The sequence below is a fragment of the Monodon monoceros genome, unplaced genomic scaffold, assembly GCF_005190385.1.
Source record: "Monodon monoceros isolate NGI ecotype Baffin Bay Population unplaced genomic scaffold, NGI_Narwhal_1 Super_Scaffold_1, whole genome shotgun sequence".
Lineage (NCBI taxonomy): Eukaryota > Metazoa > Chordata > Mammalia > Artiodactyla > Monodontidae > Monodon > Monodon monoceros.
Window position 1 is genome coordinate 11,237,190 of NW_021703765.1, and position 19,968 is coordinate 11,257,157.

Consider the following 19,968-nt stretch of genomic DNA (forward strand, 5'->3'; position numbering starts at 1 on the left):
AACGAAAACTTTCTGATAGAATTACAAAGGTATTGTCTCCTGTTTGCTTAAAAACAACAAAAAAAGAGAGAGAGAGAAAAGAAACATGTCCAGGTACATGAAGGGAATACAAAGCCAGAGACTTAACATCAAAGAAGAATGATAAATAATATTACATCATGTTGAACGGACACGTCGAGCAGAACAACAGGTCTGGATTTGAGTCAACGGACAACAGATTATGGAAACACATTAGAGGCAACCTTAGACCTCAAAACGAGGTTGCCCACATCCAACAGCATAGTATTTTGGATACAAAGGTCTTTAAAAATACAATATGTGCACAAAGCTTTAATTGCTTGAAAGTATTATTGTAAACCAAAGATTTTGAAAATTCCAACAGGTGTCCAAGGACTATACTGAATAAATCAGAAATACATGGGGGGTTACAAGATGATTACTGTTATTTAAACACAGGAACAAAATAAATAACAGGTACCATTATGTTTCTACTTCTGCTTCTATGATTTACAGAATTCTCTCATTAAGATTCTGTAACTCATAAAATCATAAACATACTGACCTTGAAGTTAACTTGTTTGATTTCTCCTTTACATCATATAACTTGGGAAGATCAAAATTTTAATTGTTTTGTTTTTGTGAGCAAGGAGTTAGGAAAATCCTCTTTATATTATCTTACAGTTTGTCCTTTGCCCTGGGTGAAGAGAGATTAATTTTACATAGGGATGAACAGGGAAGATAGCTGGGACATTAAAAAGTGGTAAAACGTGATGCTATGAGGGTCTCTTTGCAAATAGGAAGCTCTCTTCATGGACACAGCTCCTCACAGCCTTGACCAAGTTCCTGCTGAGAGGTCAGAGACTGAAAATACTTATTGTGTAACCAGGCGCCCTTAGAACAAATATAACTTTTGAGTGTTCCAATTGCTATTCTTCTCAAGTGCACATAAACCATTCTCTGACAGACCATATATGAACCCATAAAACAATCCTCAATAAATTTTAAAAGACTGAAATAATACAAAATATGTTCCTTGATCATAACAGAGTAAAATTAGAAATCAATAACAGAAGGAAATTTGAGAAATTCACAAATATGTGGAAGATAAACAACACTATTAAATAATGAAGTGGTCATAAAAGGAAGAAAGATCAGAAAATACATCGATGTGAACAAAACCAAAAATACAACATACCATAAACTTTCAAGATGTAGTTAACACATTACTTATGGGAAAATTTGTGAGTACATGTATATGTAAATAAAAAAAATGTTGAATTCATAATCTAACTATTAGATTACATCTTAGGAAACTAGAAATTAAAGAGCAAATTAAACCCAAAACAAGGAGAATGAAGAAAACAATAAAAATTAGAGCAGAAAAATAAGACAGGGAATAGAGAATCAATAATAAAACCAATAATTGGTTCTTTGAAAAGATAAAAAATTAACAAACATTTAGACTGATGAAATAAAAAAATGACTCAAGTTTACTAAAATCAGAAATAAAAGAGGGATTGTTACTAAAAATCTTACAGAAATTTTAGAAAAAGATAAAAAAGGTAAAATGCAAAAATGTATGCATGGCAACAATTTATACAACCTAGATTAAATTAACAAGTTCTTAGAAAGAAACAAACTACTGAAACTGATATCAAATAAATAGAAAACTTAAATATATCTATAACAAGTAAAGAGATTGAACTAGTAATCAAAAAACTCCCACTTGCAAACTAAAATTCCTCTATAAAATCTACTAATTTAAAATACAGTATTTTTATTACTATATTGTATATTTGAAAGTCACCAAGATAGTAGATCTGAAAAGTTCTCATAATAAGGAAAAAAATTAAAATTTGAGAGGTGATGAATGTTAACTAAGTGTGATGATCATTTCATAATACATACGTATGTCAGATCATTATGTTGAACACTTTAAACTTATACAGTATTAAATGTTAGTTATATCTCAATTCTGGGGGAAAATTCTACTAGTTTAATTAACAATTAATAAAGGAGGGGAAGGAAACCTTGTCCAAAGAAAAATCCAGAACCAGATAGCATCACTGGTGAGATATACCAAACATTTAAGCAAGATATAATATAAATCCTTCACAAACTTTTCCAAACAGCAGAAGAGGAAATATTTTCTAACTCATTCTATGAGGCTAGTATTATCCTGATACCAAAATGAGACAAATAAATCACAAGGAAAGAAAGGTACAGACCAAAATCCCTTACAAATATACACACAAAAATTCTCAAAAAATACTAACAGATAGATCTTGCAACACATTAAAAAAATATACACCATGTCCAAGTAGTATGTATCCCACAAATGCAAGGCTAGTTTAGTGTACAAAAATCAATCAGGATAGTACATTCTATTCATATAATAAAGAAAAAAACACATGAATATTTCACTATATACATAATAAACATTAGCCAAATCTAAGCCTTTCATGATAAAACCAGTCAACAAAGTAGGAATGGAAGGGCACTTTCTCAACTTATGAAAAACCATAACCCATCAAACTCATCAAACTTCGTGGTAAAAAAATGAAAACTTCCCGTAAGACCAGGGACGAGACAAGGACATCTACTCTTACCACTTCTATTCTATACTGTATTGGAAGTTCTAGTCAGGGTAGTTATGAGAGAAAAATAAAAAAGAAACACCCAGATTGGAAAGAAAGAAGTAAAGCTACACCAGTTACATGTCTACAGACTAATACCAAATACTCCGTAAATGAAATTAGAAAAACGATTATATTTACAATAACTTCAAAAAATACTTAAGAATAAATCTCACAAAAGAAATGTAAGAACATTCATTAAAGTTAATTTTAAAAGACCTCAGTGAATACAAAGACATCCCATATTCATGGATTGGAAATTTTAATATTCCTAAAATGGTAATACTTCATAAAGTGATATATTCAATTTAATCCCTATATCCCTATAAAAAAATCAAGCTTGCTCTTTTGCAGAAATAACAAAATTCATATAGATCCAAAATTCACGTGGAAATTCAAAGGACCCTGACTAATAAAAGCAATATTCTCCTCAGCTATAGGGGGAAAAGGACAAGGAAGACAGGAACCTGGAGAATAACGCAGAAGTGGGGCACAACAAAGGAACGTCCCCACTCCCCATGTAGGATATCGTTGCAGTGTCTGTCCAGAGGATTTCAGATAGCTGTGGACTGATGACTACTGTGTTGGTGGGTTTTTTCCTCATCTTTCATTCTTCTTTTATTCTAAATGGGAGTTTGGGCTGCTGTTATACTATCCTTAGTGCGGCATATTTAATATCTGTGTTATGGTTCAAACACAAAAGCATCAGCTATGTCTGGACATGATGGGAAGGAGTGTGTGTCACCTGGAAACCCTGGATTTAAAGCTAGATAAAGTGACTGCCTAAAGCTAGATATTAGACTTTGTGATGTGTGCCTTTGCAAGGAATGAGCACATTCTGTGTGATAAAGAATGAAATCAATTATTGACAGTTAGATGAGCAGATGCTTGCAGGATAAATGTTGTGTTTTATCAACCCCACACTTTCTTTTTTCTGGGTGCATATACTGTCTTTTCCATGCTGCCCTGCAGTTAAGACCATGTGACTGTGCTCTGACCAATGGAATATGGGTGGAATATGAATGATGTCTGCATGCCTAGAACATAAAACCTGAAAAGTCCCCCACAGCTTTTCCCTTTCCCTTACCTCCTGGCTGGATTCAAAGGAAACTGGGTGGGAGTCTGAGTGCAAAGCTTTGGAGAATCCACATATTTGATGGAGCCTGAATAAGAGCACACTGCAGAACCCTCCTGTGCCATATGACAGCACTAAAGCTGTAATACTTTAAGTAACTGAGATCTTGGGGTGTTTGTGTTGTTACCGTAGTTAACCAGATGGTATGGGATGCTCTAGCTTCATCCCTTCCATTTCCTTTCTTCCTCACAGGATTCCTCTCAGGATTCTTTATGACTATTGATCTATTTCAAGTGTCCTCCCTCTTCACTTTTCACTGGTGCTTAGGAGGGAAATGTGAAATTTTTGGAGAAATATTTTCACATGAGGAGACAGAGAACTCATGTCTGTGTTGGCACTGGGCTCTGGATCCTGTAGTAGAATCGACTTAAGTAGAGACTAATACAGCTGTGGGAATTGCAAATATAAGAAATGAGGAAGAAAATGGCTTGCAGTTTTTAGGGTAAGGCAATGGTAGTGGTAATAGGGACACATAGGCAGCTGGAGTAAGATGCCAGAATTCAGATCATTTTGTTTCCCAGACAGTAACCAGGAGAGGCTTTGAATCAGGCAAGGGTGCATAGACTTAATTTTTCTCCACTGAGCCAGTGGAGGAGAGTAGGGAATGACTCTCTTGATTCTATCGGTACCACACTGGGATTACGGCCACTCCATGTCCTCTCAGGGATCTGAGAACACTCCTGTTTTACTCTCTTTGATTAAAACCATAGGTGATCTATGGACAGAAAGCGTCCTCACAGTATCTCTGCCAGTTCCCTGGGGGGCAGAGGTGTGGAGCTCACCATCGAGTCCCCACCCATACTGGCAGCTGAGCCCATTTCTCAGATGCCCAGTGCTCCTGACAGGATCCTTAACTCTGCTTCACCCCATGGCATTTGTGTGTGTGTGTGCGTGTGTGTGTGTATATATGTGCACACGTGTGCACGCACTCTTGTGGCCTTTATTATAAGCCTCTGATCCACAAATTTTTTTTAAAGAAAATATTGTTGAGCACCATCTGTATATCTGGAACTTTCCTAGGGGCTGGGGCTGCAACAGTAAACAAAATAGGAAAAAAGCATGCCCTGATACTGTTTACATTCTAGTGAGAAAACTGGAATTAGAATTCATGCCACACTCTCTGTTTCTGTTCTGCCCTATCCCTGATATTCCTGAGTTACCCATTTCCCCAATAAATGATTTTTTCTATATCCACATACTATATTAATATTAATTTTTTTTAACTACTGACATATAATGCCAGCATGCAATCTGGGCATTCATCTGTGTGAACTTTACATGTTATGTCAGGTTAATCATTCAAAATTCTGACTGGCATTTTATGGATATAGAATAAGGGAACACACAGCACATGTACAGATTTTTTACTCTACTGTGCTAATCACTGGCCAGATTCACGTTATTTAGTGATCTACAGGCACTTAGAATCTATGCAGAAATGTAAGACCTTTTTCCCTGAGTAACTCTTTTATAACAGGAGGGGCAAACAGGTAAAAGTTGTCTGAGGCGGTGCTGTAACAGTTACTATATTTGAAATCTTCAACAAAGTTCTTAGTTTTCAAAAGTGATATATACCACGCACAAATATTATATAGCCTAGAAGCTAACTTTAAATTACTTGAAATAAGATAAATTTTTAAAACTGATTTTTAATTTAGGACTTAAATAATACTTTGGTGGTTAAAATACTTAAAATAACTTTATCTAAATTCTTTTGTAGAAGGAAATAAGAGAAGAAAAAGGGGACAATTACATTCAGTTTTCTCTTTGTACTTCTCTCTCGAGGAATAAAATGTCATGGTATACGAAAAGTCTTAGTATTTTTACCACACTGTGACTACGAAATTTTTTAGATTGATGTACTTCATTGTATAAAAGACTGAATCAAAATTTTGGTGACATATCAAGGGTTATTAGTTAAAGATGGCCATTCTTCCTCGTACTTTTGCCCTTTATCCTACACTTTATGCTACTGTGCTCCATAGAAAATACATATTCATTTCTTTAGCTGCATACAAATACCCTCTTAAATTCCTATCCAATAACTAGATTTTCCATACAAGTTTCACAATAAAAGTGTAGAAATAATTTATCAATCCTGGAGGCTAATACTGAATACTTTGTTCAATAAGACAGAAACACTGCATTGTTTTCAAGTGCTGGCAACTTTCTTGTATCAACCGTTAAGTGCCACAGTTGGGTTTCTGATTCTGTCCTCTAAAATTCAGTAGCCTGTGCTGAAATACATCTGACTTTATTGCATCTGGTCATATTTTTCCACCATCATTAATCCAGTCATTATCAGCTCCTGCTGTGTCCAAACCACCTGTTTGCTCCACCTCTGCTTTCTCTGTATCAGTTGCTTGCATCCTTTCTTTGCGTGGTTTTACATCTACTTCTTCATTAGGTGCAGATGAAGATTGCTGCTTCCAGTCTGCCAAAAATGTATTGGAACCTCCCCTTCATTTTTCTTGTCATAATCTTGCTTTACATAAAAATGAATGAAACCTTTAGTCCTTTCATGCAGTTGTAAAGCCTAGTGACAGCTTTGTAAACTAAATATTTAGAGGAATGCAGTTGGTCCAAAGTGAGTGCAGATCTGGATATAACATTGTACCTTAAGCAAGAGATGGATATTTTGAAACTCCTGAAGTAGATTATTTAGACTGATATAAATGTTTTCATAAATTATTACAAGCACTATTGAGATAAAGTGTACACCTTTGTTATATTAATTAACCATCTCTAAAACACCACAACATATCTTTGAGGTCTAATCAATTTTTTGTGTAAGAAGGAGAGACAGACAGAGAGAGATACCTTGGATTAAACATTTTTCAAGTATATCACTGAATACTTCACTAAGCACATTTTACTTAATCATCTGAAAAGAAGCTATATTGCTTCATTATAGCATATATTTATATATATATTTAAAATATTCTAGGTAAAGAGCAGTAGTTTCACTAGAACCTGCAGAATCATGATTGCCTTTAGCTCAAAATAATCCTCATGCAAAAAGAAAAAATAATCCTCATGTCACATTTTGGGGAGGCCCATTCTGAACCCCTATATGTGCTACTTCAGGCCTACATTGTAAATATCTATCTCCTACAGGTGGCAGAAAATTATTCCAAGAAACAGTAACTGAAAACTTCCCTAACCTGGGGAGGGAAACAAACATCCAGGTCCAGGAAGCACAGAGAGTCCCAAACAAGATGAACCCAAAGAGTTCTGTACCAAGACACATTATACCTAAAATGGCAAGAATTAAAGTTAAAGAATCTTAAAAGCAACAAGAGAGTTACATGGAACAGAACTTCCATAAAACAATCAGCTGACTTTTCAGCAGAAACTTTGCAGGCCAGAAGGGAGCAGCGTGATATATTCTATTTGTCAAGAATATTATATTTGTCAAGGCTATCATTCAGATTTGAAGGAGTGATAGACTTTTACACACAAGCGAAAGCAAAAAAGAGTTCATCGGGGCTTCCCTGGTGGTGCAGTGGTTGAGAATCTGCCTGCTAATGCAGGGGACACGGGTTCGAGCCTTGGTCTGGGAGGATCCCACATGCCACGGAGCAACTAGGCCCGTGAGCCACAACTACTGAGCCTGCGCGTCTGGAGCCTGTGCTCCGCAACAAGAGAGGCCGTGATAGTGAGAGGCCCGCGCACCGCGATGAAGAGTGGCCCCCACTTGCCACACTAGAGAAAGCCCTCGCACAGAAATGAAGACACAACACAGCAAAAATAAATTAATTAATTAATAAACTCCTACCCCCAACATCTTCTTTAAAAAAAAAAAAAAAAAAAGAGTTCATCACCACTAACCTAGCCTTACATGAAGGGCGGGGCTGGGGGGTGGTTCAAGGCAACTCTTACACAAGAGATTCAGGGAGTAGGAGTGTAATTGGTTTAGAGAGGCATGGCACATCTTTGCAATATATGGGGAAAAATTCTGTCACTCCTTTAATGTGCTGTTTATACAGTAATTCCCTTTTCCCTTCCTGGTGAGTTTCACCTACTGACAATTGGCCAGGTTTCATAATTTTTCAGTTACCTACACTTCCTATTATAATCTCATTTCAGTATTTAATCCTTACTCTTATTTTCTTTATTTCCCTTTTATTTCATTCTACCCAATACTCCTTTATTAAAAACTATTTGAATATTTAATAAATGCACACAGAGAATATAAATGAGAGTGGGAAAATAATGCAAATACTCCTGTGATCATCCTCAAATGCACATACATAAGTTTAATCACACTTAAATACGTAGAACTATGCCAATCTCCTAGGCGCCCTCTGACCCCGGGTCCTCACTGTTCCCCTCCCCTAACATCTCATTCCTTGGAAGTGAGTCATTTCTCGAATTTTGTATGTAACTGCTCCTCATTGCTTTCACTAGATTTACCACATTTGTGCACATTCCCCAAACAATATATTGCTTCCCTTTTGCAGGCTTTAAGCTTTTATATAAATTGTATCACAGTATATTTTTTTTGCAGTTTTCTTTTTTTTTTCCACTCAGTGGAATATTTGTGAAGTTAATCCATTGTTGGGCAACTTACTCACTTTCACCGTCGTGTTGTATTTCATCCTTTCCCTGGGCTGTGGATTTCAAGCTTTTTTCAAGCATCATCAAGTGAAACAATACATTTTACATTAGTAAGGTGATGCTTTAAGATCATGTGAATATTCTGTTATACCCTTTAACCTTGGTAATGCTTTAATTTTACTATTAATATTTTTGTGTTCTAAATTTTAGTTTATTCTCATTAAAATAAAGATTGCTAAATTCTTTTCAAACCTATCAAGACTTTTCTTTTAATGGGATATTTATTTGAGGGTTTATGACACATTTAGATTTATTTCTGCCAACAAATTCTGAGTTTCATTTATGCAGTTTTTCTTCTTCTTTTATAATAATTCATATTTTTTCTTCTAGTTTTTCTAACTTTTTCCTTTACATTATTGAAGTAGTACTCTTTCTCTCTTCAGAGGGTTTTCCAGCTCTTTCAATATTCACACTTAAAGTCTAAATTAGTAAATATATTTTTATCCTTCTTCTGAACATATTAATACTAGAAACACTAACAGTGATTAACCTTCCCAATTTACAGTATGCTTTGTCTAAAGTTCTTAGTCTACACTCACAAATTAGACACTGATATTGTTGTTTGTTGAATGAGTGTTTACTCATGTGTTTTTCAGAATCTTCAATTATCATTCCCTTTTGCAACTCAGACACTCTTAAGATCATTTTGCTTCTTTGCAAAGTAATTCCTTTAGAAATTTTGATTGTGCAATGTGTGGCAAAATCTCCAAGGATTTGTTTGTGTGGGAAAAGTATTATTTCACATTTTTTTTCATAAAAATGTCCAAGGTACCAAATTCCAGGCTATTAGCTATTTTTTAAATAAGATACTAAAGGTATCTTTACTGACTTAGAGCTTTCCATTAATGGTTCTTATACTCTAAGTGAATGCTCCTTTCTTCCTAGCTGTCATTTTTATTAAACTTTTTATTTTGAAATAATCTTAAGTTAACATGCAATTGTAAGAAATAATACAAAGAGATCTTGTGCACATTTTATCCAGTTTCCCCATTGGTAACAACTTGAAAATCTGTAATACAATATCATAACTAGGAAAGTGACATTGACATAATTAACCAATCTTGTTCAGATTTCCTTGGTTTTACATGTACTCATCTATGTGCTTGCACATGTGTGCACGTGTGTGTCTATGCTTAGTTCTATGCATTTCTATCAGAGGTGTAGACTGGTATATCCAACATCAGAGTTCTGTCACAACAAAGATCCCTTGTATTGCCCTTTTATAAACATAATCATATCCTTCCAACCCTCTCCCCATCTTGACCTTCCTGTCTTGATTCACTGACTAATAGTAATTTGTTCTCAATCACTATTTTCTTCAATTAAAAAAATGTTATACAAAAGAATTATACATAGGGAATCACACAGTATGTAACTCCTTGGGATTGACTTTTATCACTCAGCATAATTCTCCTGAGATTCATGGAAGTCATTGTGTGTATTAGTTGTTTGCATCTTTTTTTTTTTTTTTTTGCGATATGTGGCCCTCTCACTGTTGTGGCCTCTCTCTCGTTGCGGAGCACAGGCTCCGGACGCGCAGGCTCAGAGGCCATGGCTCACGGGCCTAGCCGCTCCGCGGCATGTGGGATCTTCCTAGACCAGGGCACGAACCCGTGTCCCGTGCATCGGCAGGTGGACTCTCAACCACTGCGCCACCAGGGAAGCCCAAAATCCATTAATTCTTATACTACTTCTGAAATCATACAAATTTGGGTTTACAAGGGTTAACTGTAAAGGGTTAATTGCATCTTTTCTTTAAAACTAGGACTCCCTCTAGGCTGTAAAGTGCAATTTTGAAGCATAGGGCAAGCATCCTTCCTATTTTTAGATGTGTTGAATGAATTATATAAATTAACCATGAAATGAGCTGAGAAGGGTGTTTGACCCATCTGAAGTAGCTACTGAGTACTACTTTTTTGCTCAGTCATTCATATACTTCATTCCATTTGATTCTCACTACAGAAATGTGATTTGTCAACATTTGCAGATAAGAAAACAAAGTTCAGTAGTTTTCACTAGTATTATAGGGGTTAAATGGTTAGATCTGGGTTATGAGCCCAGATCTGTCTAATATCAAGACCAGTTTCCTTTAACTTCTCTACTATTCCTCCAGCTATCACTCAGTTTGGGGGTACTGCTTCTAGAAAACACTTTCTAATGTGTCTGCTTGACTTCTGAAACCTTTGCCCATAGCCCTGTTATTGGACTGCAGCATTACAAACTGAACTATAATTATCTGATTATGTAACTATCTCTTTGAATGATATTTTGGAACAGTAAGAGTAAGAAAAACATGCATTTTCCTTTTTTGCACTCCTAGCACATAACAGAATGACTTTCATGTAGTAAGCAATCAATCTATCTTTTAACTTAATCCATGAGTGGCTGGCTTGGATGAAGTTCTCAGAAATTAGCCTTCAGGATAAGTGATGAGTTTACGTGTGTGTGTGTATGATTTAAATTTCTTAACATATATCTTTCTGTAACAAAATGCTATTTTTTCAAGTTGATTATGAAATATTAGTTATCATAGCAAATATTTTTTTTCACTAGTTTGTATTTAGTCTCATTACAAACATGAAGAAATTACCCCTAACATTCCCTAGAGGTGCACACTGGAAAACTATTTTCCATTATACCAAATAATAATTTTCTGAACAAGTTCACATATTAAAAAAGAGACTAATTAAGCCTCATTTTTTTAACCTATTTCAGATAATCCAAATAATAACCTTTTTATAACCTTGACAAATCTGTGAATGTTAATAAGCTTAAGAGGGGGAAATGGAAACCTTTCTTCGATAATGGAAAAACCTAATGATTTTATAAATAAGAAACACACTTCTTAGCATAGCTCCTTTAATTAGCTCAATCCCTCCTATGAATTGAGAAGCTCCAAAAATATCACCAGTTACATATTATAAAAATGCCCTGTATTTTGCTTATAGACACTATTTCTATAATCAGCTCAATTTGTTTATATGCCTAGTTGTGTCTTTGCACAACTCTCTACCCACCCCCTGTACACGTTGCTTATAATGAAATTTAATTTCTCATATTCCATCAAGAATGAAAACTAAGGTGAAATAATTCAGTAATGTTAGTTTTCTTCCTTTATTTTTGACCTTCATGATGTAGAAATGAAGGCATAATTTCCCGTGTTAGTCAGTTACAGATGTATTTTTGCTTAATATAATAATTCAAAAACACCATAGAATAATGGAAGTCCACAGCAATATCATATTATTAACTTACTTAAGAAGTAAAGCATGTTTTCTAATCAGTATTTCATGTAAGATGAAGAGCATCTGGCATAGATGTATCACCCTAAGTGGGTTGTCATCATCAAGAGCGTCAGGTTAATCTGAGACTTCCCTAAGTAGTGTAAATAAGTTATGGCACGTGCTCTGATTTCTTTCAGATATTGCTTCCCATGCTACTAACGTTATGATACTAATCAGAACAATAATATCGAGGAACTGGTGGTACCTAATCCAATACAAATATATTTTTAAGATTAACATAGACCAAGTGTATTATTTACAATATTATCATGAATAATAGAGACACATGAGTGAGTCAATTTACTGACAAATACTTTATGTTATTTTATTGAGCAAATTGACATGCCAGTTATAACGTTAAGTTTATCTCTGTATGCGAATTGTCACTAAAAATATGCACCACAATATTAAAATATTTATATAGCGAAAAGTTGGAAATAAGAAAATGCCTCCCAGCAGTAGACAGCAGCATATTACACAGTAATGGGAACTAATGATCTAGCATTAAACACAGCAACATAGATCCATCTCAAACCATAAGCAAGAGAATCCAGGCACAATGGTTAACAACTGCATGGTTCCATTTATATATAATTTTAAAACAGGAGAACCTAATCTTTAGTGTTAGAAGCATAGCGTTTACCTTTCAAAAGGTAGTGACTCCTCCAATGGAGTAGGAGGCATTATGGGTCAGTGGAATATTGTTTTCCTTGACTAGAATACTAGTTACACAGCTGTGCTCAACATTTCAAGAATTTATACAACTGAACATTTCTGATCTTTGAACTTTTATGCATATATGCTATATTTCAAAAATGTATTCCAAAGCATATAACTAACATATAATTAAGCTCCTATGTCTTTTTTCCTTTTAGAAACTCTTGGTTTGTTAAAAAATAAAGAATAAAACTAAGAAAAGTAATGCTAACTCAACACTATTATTTAGACCAGGAGAAATTATCACTTAATATAGGATACAATACATTGAATCAAATGGGTAGAAATTAAGGACTTGTTTTAATCTTTTGTTTCATTGATTCTGAATAAGAAAACAAAGTATTTGCTCTTGTATAAATGTGTGTTGAACTGCAGAGATATGTTTTTCTCATGTTCCACTCAATTGAATTCCAGGAGAGTATACTGACCTCATTTTAATTAGTAAACAAATATTTTCATGGTGCATTGATTTTAATATTTTGTGAATTTGTATGTTATTTTTAATAAATTACTCATAACCTTGCTGACCTTCTTTTTCTTGACGTGATGTATGTTTTATTATTTTCATGAGTGTTTTTATAAACTATAATTAAACTGATTATTTTATTGAGTGTACTTAAGATTTTTGTAAGTATTCTTGAATCCTATTGAAATAATGCTTCTCTGGGTATCTTACAGAGTTTCAATTACATTTAATTTCTATTTAAATATTGAGTTCATTAAAAAATGCCAGACTAATGCCTCTGCTCTAGTAGAATGAAGAAAATATATATAAAACACATACATGTATATGTATATTTTGCATATATATACACATATATAAATATAAATATATAAACTGGGTAAGAAATAAAAGCAACAGGATGGTATTATCAAAGATATGATGTTTGTGGTTCCATTTCCAGAACGCTCCAGACCTTATCTTTGCAAGAATTTGGAAGGATGGTGCAGTCTCAAAAGAGCCATTTCCACTTTAAGTAGGCACTCAATTGAATTAATATTGACAAAAAAATTTTTCCCAATTCTATAGTTTTATTATCTTAAAAGAAATAGTTTCATTTAATATAGTTGTATTGGGTTGGCCGTAAAGTTCATTTGGCTTCTTCCATAAGATGTTATGGAAAAACCCGAACGAACTCTTTGACCAACCCAATACTAGCACTGTGTAGTCTCAGTCTCTTCTTATTGTCATGGTTCCACCCTCTTGTTCACAATAATGACATATTATCTAAAATATCTTGGACTGCTAATAACCGATAGTTTATCAAAATTCAGTTAAAGATGAGAATCATGAAAAATATCCAGAGACCTCAAATATTTTAACTTAAAACATTTGTCTGTGCATTTATTCAACAAAATAACAGTGTTTTATGCAATACGGGAGGCTTTTTCTTTGTACTACTACTGGTGATTACAGTTCGGACTCATCTTTCTAGCACAAATCACCTCTAATTCAACATCTACAGTTTCCAATTCAGCATTCTTTAAAGTATTGTGTGTGTGCATTTTTATCCTTTAATAGTTGTATGGCACAACTGGTTTTAAATTCAGTGCCATGACTTTTCAAGGATTCCAAAAGATTTGGTATTTTTTATAGACACATTTATTCTCTTTCTTTTTATTTGGTTCATGTAAGATTTAATTAAGTTATGTAACTGCAATAACAAGGACAGCAGGCATTAATCAGTTTGGGAACAAATATGACTAATTCTCAAACATACAGCTCAACTGATGACAGTGGAGGCCACCAACATATTAGAGAGTTGGAGCACGAGGAGTGAGAACACAGCGCACCAAGAGCATCATTCCACATGCTTTACAGAAGAAATGGAGTTCACTTGTCGATCCAGTGAATCCATTGCATGAGGTCGATTAAGGCAAGTTCCAACTGTACATGACTCTCATTTTTATTAAAATCTGAACATATATTTTCTATATTTTTGGGTCAGAAAATGTGAATATTTTCCATAAAATATATCTCAAAGTCCTAAAAGGATAACTAAGACTCTAAAGGTTTTATTTCAACTGCTGTGGTTGAAAAGCCTGGGGGTGTGAAGTGACCATGGAAAATTTAGAATCACTGTGAGATTCAAGGTCATTATCACCCAAAGGACAAATCATCTGAGGGTTTGGTTGATTCTGTCTTCACACTTAGCAGCACAAATACTATGGCAATGTCAGCACAGCTCCAAATAGGCAACACAAAGAGGTCAACATGATCTGAAATATGCACTTCTCATAAAGAAATACCTCTGCTATCTGGCTTCCTTTGCCTTTTATCCTTTTGTCAATAATAATTTAGAAAAAGATTCAGAGATGCAGTGAGTTAATGTTATAGGAAAAACATTACCATGCAACACTGCCTGGTAATTTTTAAAATACCAAAACAAAACAAAACTTTAAAATATTTGAATCTTGGAGATATTCTAATTTGCCTGAGACCAGAAGGATTGAAGTAACTGACAATATAGCTGCATATTGATGATCTAGAGATGGAACCTTATTAGGTCTTAGATAGTACATCCAGTTGAAGAACAGAAGCAAAATCCAGAGAACTTCCCTTGTAGAATAAGAGCTCCAACAAGATTCTGTGCATAACCATGCCATTAAAGGATAATGATTCCTTTCATCTTGTAGTAAAACTGATGACCAACTTAAAAGCAACTTTTGTTTTACTTTTTAAAAATTTAAGTATAGTTGATTTGCAATATTATATTAATTTCAGGTGTATAACATAGTGATTCAATATTTTTATAGTTTATATTCCATTTAAAGTTATTACAAAATAATGTCTATATTTCCCTGTGCTGTACAATATAGCCTTGTTGTTTATCTATTTTATACATAGTAGTTAGGATCCCTTAATCACATACCCCTATTTGTCCCTCCTCAATTCCCTCTCCCCACTGGTAACCAGCTTGTTTTTTATATCTGTGAGTCTTGTTGTTTTGTTATGTACATTCGATTCTTTTATTTTTTTGATTCCACATATGTGATAACATACACTATTTGTTTTCCTCTGTCTGACTTACTTCACTAAGAATGATACCCTTTAGGTCCATCCACATTGTTACAAATAGCAGAATTTCATTCTTTTTAAGGCTGAGCAATTAATATTCCATTGTAAATATATACATCAATGGACACAAGTTGTTTCCATATCATGGCTATTGTAAATAATGCTGCTATGAACATTCGGGTTCAGGTATCTTTTTGAATTAGTATTTTCATGTTTTGGATATATAACCAGGAGTGGAATTGCTGTATCATATGGTAATTCTATTTTCAGTTTGTTGAGGAAGCTTCATAATGTTTTCCATAGTGACTGCACCAATTTACATTCCCACCAACAGTGTACAGGGGTTCTCTTTTTTTCACAACCTCACCTCACCAACATTTGTAATTTTTAGACTTCTTCATGACAGTTTTTCTGTCAAGTGTGAAGTGATATCTCATTGTGGTTTTGATTTGCATTTTCCTAATGATTAGCAATGTTGAGCATCTTTTCATGTAGCTGTTAGCCATCCATATGTCTTCTTTGGAAAATTTTCTATTCAGGTCTTCTGCCTGGTTTTTAACCAGATTGTTTGTTTTATAGGTATTGAGTTGTTTGAGCTGTTTTTATATTTTGGACATTAATCCTTTATTGGTCATATCATTTGCAAATATTTTCTCCCTTTCAGTAGGTTGTCCTTCCAATTTGTCAATGGTTTCCTTTGCTGTTCAAAAGCTTTTAAGTTTAATCAGATAACTTTATCTGAAATGACATTTGTAAACAGACTGAGATAGTGGTAAAAGAATAAAAAAGTCTGCTTCGGGCAGTAATGGAAAATGAACTTAACTTACAGAATACGTTCCATTATAACATGTTAAAGTAAAATATCACAGCATACCAAAAAATCTTTGTATTTGATTTAGTACTTCTGTCATTGGTGGTAGGCATGACTTATTAAAGTAGTAAAATAAGTGTGTAAAACTTGATATGAGAAATTATGTAGCATTTATTATGCTAAGCCAGTTTCTATAATAGAAACCATTATAAACATGGTCAAATAGTATTAGAGATTACAAATTCTAGATAATTATTACTATTTTATTAAGAGAAATTAAAAATTGCAAACAGAAAATGTTTTTTGAAGGGAAAATGCATTTCTAAATAAGATCAAATAAATTATAGTTACGTTTATGTAGATGGATGAATCAGGTAAACTTATGGTGGAAGTTTAAAAATAAATGAATTGATGAGTATCAGTTCTATACAAAATTCCAAAGGGAAAAATTTCAGAGTTATTTCTAGCTCCTACTGCACAATAATTCTCAAGAAAAAGATGAGAAAGTCAACAAGTATGAAGTGGAAAAGGTATGAAAAGGAACTACCAGCTATCCAAAACACTATGCAACATGCTTCATTTACATGTATCTTAATGGACATAATTAATTAGAGATTTAGATTTTTGCTGTGCAGATTTATCTCACTAAGGACATAGGTTTGTGGCTGCTGGTAGAAAATAATAAAGCATACAACTAATAAATAATAAATAATATCTCCTAGGGAGTTTTTAGTTTAGAGAGTACTTTCAAGTGCCTTGTTTCATTTAATTATTATAATAGCCTTGAGAGGTAATATTACAGCTTATTTATTGAATAGAAACCAATGCCTCATGAGTCCAGTGGAGGCCAGATTTCAGAAGCGAGATTTTTGTCTCCAAAAGAACCTTGTGAGTAAGGCAAATCTTTCTAGCTGGAGCACCACAGACGCTGGCAGTATAGCAAGAAGACTGAAGATGGGAACTAAATCAGATATGATCGAAGTGAAAAAGGGAAAACCTAAGAAGTAAAGTAGGGGTAGAAGGTAATTATAGGTCTAACAACAAAGCTAATTTTGTTTGCTTCTTTTATTTATTATTTTATGATAATTTTTATTTTATTTTATTATTTACATCATTTAAAATTTTTATTTAAAAAAAATCATGCAGAAAATAGTCATTGAGTACTCACTGTGTGCCAGACCCTCTCCCAGACTCTGAGCATGCAGCAGAGAATAAAACAGACACAATCACTCCTGTGATGGAGTTTACATTCTTGTGAGGATAAAAAACAACAACAGCAAAAACTGAATAACTTTATGTGAGATAATAGTAGGGCAATGAAGAAAAATTCAGTAGACTAAGGGAATATAGAGTTAGACGTGTGCTCTTTTAGATAGAGCGGTGAAGAAAGCCCCTTCTGAAGTTATAATTCTTGAACAAAATAGAATAAAAGGAGTATAAGAGGAAGCCATGATAATCTCTACGAAAGAGTGTTATCTACAGGTGGATCAAGGAGGTGCCAAGTCCTGGGCTGCAGCAAGAACTCATATTCAAATAAGAGCAGTGAGGGCAATGACTAGATAAGGGAGAAATGAAATGTAGAAATGTACTTGGCAAAGCAGCCAGAGGTCAGATCTCATAAGGTTTTCAGACCGTGATAAGAATCTGAATTTTATTTTTTGTTTAAGAGAAATTTGGAGAACTTTGATAACAGCAGTGAAAAAATATTATTTCTATTTTTACATGATCACACTGGCTACCTTATGGGGAGGAGACTACTGTGGAATAAGTTTGGAAGTAGGGAAATCAGTTAGGGTAGGGGTCCCCAACCCCCAGGCCATGGGCCGGTTCTGGTCCGCGGCCTGTTAGGAACTGGACCACACAGCAGGAGGGGAGTGGCGGGCGAGTGAGCAAAGCTTCATCTGCTGTTCCCCATCGCTCGCATTGCTGCCTGAAACATGTCTTCCACGAAATCGGTCCCTGGCGCCAGAAAGTTGGGGACCTGTTAGTTAGGAGAATGCAAAGAAAAAATTATTTGCCTCGTAAGGGTATATTTGTGGATTCAACCCGTGCGGTGCCAGCAGAAGTGACAGGTCGTCATATGCAGAAAATATTTTCAAGGGTTGAGCCAATAGGATTTGTGAGGCATTGGATATTGGTTACTAGAGAAGAGAGGAGTCAGGTATGCCAGTTAATCTTATAATCTGAGCAAGCAAGTGAATGATGATGCCATTCACTGAGATCAGGACCCTAGATGAAGAGCAGATTAGAAGAAATTCAAAGTTTTTGTCCAAGATATGTTACGTTTGTGATGTTGACCTGAATGAAAATAACAACCTGTTAGAGGAGTCAAGGTTGTTTACTGGGATTTCCCTGGTGGCGCAGTGGTTAAGAATCCGCCTGCCAATGCAGGGCACACAGGTTCGATCCCTGATCCAGAAAGATCCCATATGCTAGGGAGCAACTAGGCCCGAGCGCCGTAACCACTGAGCCTGCGCTCTAGAGCCTAAGAGGCACAACTACTGAAGCCTGCATGCCTACAGCCCGTGGTCCGCAACAAGAGAAGCCACCACAATGAGAAGCCCGTGCACCGCAATGCAGAGTAGTCACCGCTCGCCACAACTAGAGAGAGCCCATGAGCAGCAACGAAGACCCAACCAACTTAATAAATTTATTTTTTTAAAAAAAGATTGTTTACTAAGCAACTCTAATTTTTAGAACTTGGAAGAAGAAAAATGACCAGTTACAAAGGGTTTTAAAGAGTGGGCAGTGTGATGGGTGGAAAAAGATGAAGAAAGTGAAGACTGTGTAAACCAAGTGAAAAGGAAAAAAGAAATTGTTAAGGAGAGAATAATTAATAAGCTATAAAATGCTCCTAGATGTTGGGTAAATTGATGAAGCTTGGTCTGTGGCTTTGCAAACAGAGAATAAAGGACAAGAAGCAATTTGTGACATAGTGGAGACAGAACTTGAAGTGAAGTATGTATAAGACAGAATGGTAAGGGAGTAGAGAGGGGGAGTGTGAACAGTTATTAGGAAAAGGTTTGCCAGAAAGTGAGACAGGAGACAGAGACAGAGGGAACTGTAAAGTCCAGGGAAGTGAAGATGGTTTTTATTTGTTTGTTTGTTTTTGTTTTGTTTATGGTAGGGCCTTGAAGTCTTTCCATGATTTGCATCAAGATTTATAATGGATCTAAGTAGGCTGGGTTTTTTAAGTTTTGGCTAGACATGGAGCTGGGGACAGGTAAGGACACGCAGTCAGGTATGGGTAAAATATGTGATGTGCAGAAATAACTGCTGGAAAAAATAAGGTTCATAACTTTTAGGAATATCAAAACATTCTAAGCAAACTAGAGAAATTTTAAAGAGACATAATGTCTGTTGTGAAAATTAACTTAAATTCTAAAATACAGGTAAAGTTTTCAGTACAACTCTAGGAACATAATAAATGCTGAAAATGAGAGATATTAATTACAGTGGTAGTTTTAACATATATCCACAGTTTTACGAAATAATTTAATTTCCCTCACCCCCTGCTTTGAGTGTAGGCTGAACTCCCTTCTCACAAGCGGAGAATGGAAAGGGAAAAGCAGTGACTTTGCAGTGGGACACCACCCTAACTACGTGATCAGGATTAACCTCCCTAGTAAGAAGTCTAGTTGGTACCATGACCTGCTGTTAAAATACCAAGAGAAGGGCACTTCACCCGTGGTGTTTTTCTCAAAAATTCATACTTTTAAGTGAATCATGACACAACAGAAAACCCA